This window comes from Schistocerca gregaria, unplaced genomic scaffold (genome assembly GCF_023897955.1).
Source record: "Schistocerca gregaria isolate iqSchGreg1 unplaced genomic scaffold, iqSchGreg1.2 ptg001346l, whole genome shotgun sequence".
Lineage (NCBI taxonomy): Eukaryota > Metazoa > Arthropoda > Insecta > Orthoptera > Acrididae > Schistocerca > Schistocerca gregaria.
Genome location: NW_026062653.1, coordinates 3303 through 7500, shown reverse-complemented (window position 1 = coordinate 7500; position 4198 = coordinate 3303). Strand labels below are relative to the sequence as shown.

The window sequence follows — 4198 nt, the reverse complement described above, 5'->3', positions numbered from 1 at the left end:
TCTAGGTGCGCCTCACCTCGCAATGAGGACGAGACGCCCCGGGAGTGCGGAGGCCGCCGCCCCGTGAAGGGCGGGGAAGCCCCATCCTCCCTCGGCCCGCGCAAGGCGAGACCTTCACTTTCATTACGCCTTTAGGTTTCGTACAGCCCAATGACTCGCGCACATGTTAGACTCCTTGGTCCGTGTTTCAAGACGGGTCGTGAAATTGTCCAAAGCTGAAGCGCCGCTGACGGGAGCGATTATTCCGCCCGAGAGCATCCCGAGCCAACAGCGGCGCGGGTCCGGGGCCGGGCCAGGTAGGTCCGTCATCCGGGAAGAACCGCGCGCGCTTGCCGGGAGCCCGAGCGCCCAAAGGGGCGAATCGACTCCTCCAGATATACCGCCGAGCAGCCAGCCAGGACACCGGGGCTCTGCCCAACAGACGCGAACCGAGGCCCGCGGAAGGACAGGCTGCGCACCCGGGCCGTAGGCCGGCACCCAGCGGGTCGCGACGTCCTACTAGGGGAGAAGTGCGGCCCACCGCACACCGGAACGGCCCCACCCCGCGGCGAGTGGAAAGGCAACCGGACACGACCCCGCCGCGGATTGCTCCGCGCGGGCGGCCGGCCCCATCTGCCGAGGGCGGGGGCCAGTGGCCGGATGGGCGTGAATCTCACCCGTTCGACCTTTCGGACTTCTCACGTTTACCCCAGAACGGTTTCACGTACTTTTGAACTCTCTCTTCAAAGTTCTTTTCAACTTTCCCTCACGGTACTTGTTCGCTATCGGTCTCGTGGTCATATTTAGTCTCAGATGGAGTTTACCACCCACTTGGAGCTGCACTCTCAAGCAACCCGACTCGAAGGAGAGGTCCCGCCGACGCTCGCACCGGCCGCTACGGGCCTGGCACCCTCTACGGGCCGTGGCCTCATTCAAGTTGGACTTGGGCTCGGCGCGAGGCGTCGGGGTAGTGGACCCTCCCAAACACCACATGCCACGACAGGCGGCAGCCTGCGGGGTTCGGTGCTGGACTCTTCCCTGTTCGCTCGCCGCTACTGGGGGAATCCTTGTTAGTTTCTTTTCCTCCGCTTAGTAATATGCTTAAATTCAGCGGGTAGTCTCGCCTGCTCTGAGGTCGTTGTACGAGGTGTCGCACGCCACACCGCCAGCCGGCTGTGCACGCTACCGAGAAAGTACCGGTATGCGAACCGCCAGGCGACGGGCGCGCATCGCACGTTTAAGGAGACGCGGCCGGCCACACAGGCGACCACGACACTCCCACGTCTCCGAAGCGGGACAAACGCCGCGCGCTTCAGTATACGTAGCCGACCCTCAGCCAGACGTGGCCCGGGAACGGAATCCATGGACCGCAATGTGCGTTCGAAACGTCGATGTTCATGTGTCCTGCAGTTCACATGTCGACGCGCAATTTGCTGCGTTCTTCATCGACCCACGAGCCGAGTGATCCACCGTCCTGGGTGATCTTTTCCTTTTCAGTCTCCCACTGTCTCTTTCAAGACAGTAGCATTTGCGGGACTGAGGCGTCTGACGGCCCCTGTTCCACTATTTTTTTTGTGTCCAACGGCCTCACAGCCGATGGGCGTCGTACGGCTCCACACCGGAGCGGACAGGCACTCGGGCGAACGTCATTCAAAACCGGCGCCAGGCGCCAGGTACCGCAGGCCAGCCGCTCCAGAGCTTCAGCGCCCGTACCACACAACAACAACACTTCCGCTAGTTTTGAGAGGCACGCGTGGTTCCGCACGCGGCGCACGGCCACTGCCGTACAGGTAGCGTGTTGCGCGACACGACACGCACATCGAAAGACATGCAGTCTAGTCGGTAATGATCCTTCCGCAGGTTCACCTACGGAAACCTTGTTACGACTTTTACTTCCTCTAAATGATCAAGTTTGGTCATCTTTCCGGTAGCATCGGCAACGACAGAGTCGATGCCGCGTACCAGTCCGAAGACCTCACTAAATCATTCAATCGGTAGTAGCGACGGGCGGTGTGTACAAAGGGCAGGGACGTAATCAACGCGAGCTTATGACTCGCGCTTACTGGGAATTCCTCGTTCATGGGGAACAATTGCAAGCCCCAATCCCTAGCACGAAGGAGGTTCAGCGGGTTACCCCGACCTTTCGGCCTAGGAAGACACGCTGATTCCTTCAGTGTAGCGCGCGTGCGGCCCAGAACATCTAAGGGCATCACAGACCTGTTATTGCTCAATCTCGTGCGGCTAGAAGCCGCCTGTCCCTCTAAGAAGAAAAGTAATCGCTGACAGCACGAAGGATGTCACGCGACTAGTTAGCAGGCTAGAGTCTCGTTCGTTATCGGAATTAACCAGACAAATCGCTCCACCAACTAAGAACGGCCATGCACCACCACCCACCGAATCAAGAAAGAGCTATCAATCTGTCAATCCTTCCGGTGTCCGGGCCTGGTGAGGTTTCCCGTGTTGAGTCAAATTAAGCCGCAGGCTCCACTCCTGGTGGTGCCCTTCCGTCAATTCCTTTAAGTTTCAGCTTTGCAACCATACTTCCCCCGGAACCCAAAAGCTTTGGTTTCCCGGAGGCTGCCCGCCGAGTCATCGGAGGAACTGCGGCGGATCGCTGGCTGGCATCGTTTATGGTTAGAACTAGGGCGGTATCTGATCGCCTTCGAACCTCTAACTTTCGTTCTTGATTAATGAAAACATACTTGGCAAATGCTTTCGCTTCTGTTCGTCTTGCGACGATCCAAGAATTTCACCTCTAACGTCGCAATACGAATGCCCCCGCCTGTCCCTATTAATCATTACCTCGGGTTCCGAAAACCAACAAAATAGAACCGAGGTCCTATTCCATTATTCCATGCACACAGTATTCAGGCGGGCTTGCCTGCTTTAAGCACTCTAATTTGTTCAAAGTAAACGTGCCGGCCCACCGAGACACTCAACAAAGAGCACCCTGGTAGGATTTAAACGGGGTCCGCCTCGGGACGCGAAAGCACCCCTTCGGCTCGCCCCACCGGCAGGACGTCCCACGATACATGCCAGTTAAACACCGACGGGCGGTGAACCAACAGCGTGGGACACAAATCCAACTACGAGCTTTTTAACCGCAACAACTTTAATATACGCTATTGGAGCTGGAATTACCGCGGCTGCTGGCACCAGACTTGCCCTCCAATAGATACTCGTTAAAGGATTTAAAGTGTACTCATTCCGATTACGGGGCCTCGGATGAGTCCCGTATCGTTATTTTTCGTCACTACCTCCCCGTGCCGGGAGTGGGTAATTTGCGCGCCTGCTGCCTTCCTTGGATGTGGTAGCCGTTTCTCAGGCTCCCTCTCCGGAATCGAACCCTGATTCCCCGTTACCCGTTACAACCATGGTAGGCGCAGAACCTACCATCGACAGTTGATAAGGCAGACATTTGAAAGATGCGTCGCCGGTACGAGGACCGTGCGATCAGCCCAAAGTTATTCAGAGTCACCAAGGCAAACGGACCAGACAAGCCAATCCGATTGGTTTTGATCTAATAAAAGCGTCCCTTCCATCTCTGGTCGGGACTCTGTTTGCATGTATTAGCTCTAGAATTACCACAGTTATCCAAGTAACGTGGGTACGATCTAAGGAACCATAACTGATTTAATGAGCCATTCGCGGTTTCACCTTAATGCGGCTTGTACTGAGACATGCATGGCTTAATCTTTGAGACAAGCATATGACTACTGGCAGGATCAACCAGGGAGCTGCGTCAACTAGAGCTGAGCAGCCGGCCGCCCGGGAGTGTGTCCCGGGGGCCCGCGCGAACACGCAAGCGTCCGCTCAATTATTCTGCAAACAGGAGGAGGCCGAGCTCCCCTGCACGATACACCTCGAAACCCTCTCAGGTCCCGGCGGCGCGCAGCGCCGTCCTAGGTACTTGGTCGGTTTCGAGAGAGGCGCAATCGCCCGGAGTTAGGCGAGTAGACGGTTTTAGTGCGAACACCCTTGCTCCCAACTGAGCTTGCCGCTGCCGACAGAGGCCCGGGAGCGTGCTGTCGTGGCATTGCCGGCGGGAGACAACACGCGCCACCTATGGTGACCGGCAGCTCCAACGCCAGCGCCACACAAGGGCAAAGCCCCACTTGGGTGCAGAAGCGAACTCTCCCAGCACAGCGCACGCGCCAACACGTCCGCACAACTGCGATACAAACCACCTGCGAGAACCGCTGGGGCGACCGAGCAGCAG

The 4198-nt window shown here is 57.6% G+C and overlaps 3 non-coding genes across 3 annotated transcripts in view; all 3 read right to left on the bottom strand.

Moving 5' to 3' along the window:
• The window catches only part of LOC126330742 (large subunit ribosomal RNA), a 4222-nt gene extending 3105 nt beyond the window's left edge, over window positions 1–1117 (bottom strand). Inside the window, exon 1 of the ribosomal RNA XR_007563150.1 lies at window positions 1–1117. This exon is cut by the window's left edge and continues 3105 nt beyond it. This is a non-coding gene — a ribosomal RNA (large subunit ribosomal RNA).
• Window positions 1118–1305: 188 nt separating this feature from the next.
• On the bottom strand, window positions 1306–1460 carry LOC126330740 (5.8S ribosomal RNA). The gene has a single exon (XR_007563148.1). It is a non-coding gene; the product is annotated as a 5.8S ribosomal RNA (ribosomal RNA).
• Window positions 1461–1822: 362 nt separating this feature from the next.
• LOC126330741 (small subunit ribosomal RNA) lies at window positions 1823–3715 on the bottom strand. The gene has a single exon (XR_007563149.1). It is a non-coding gene; the product is annotated as a small subunit ribosomal RNA (ribosomal RNA).
• Window positions 3716–4198: the final 483 nt, after the last annotated feature.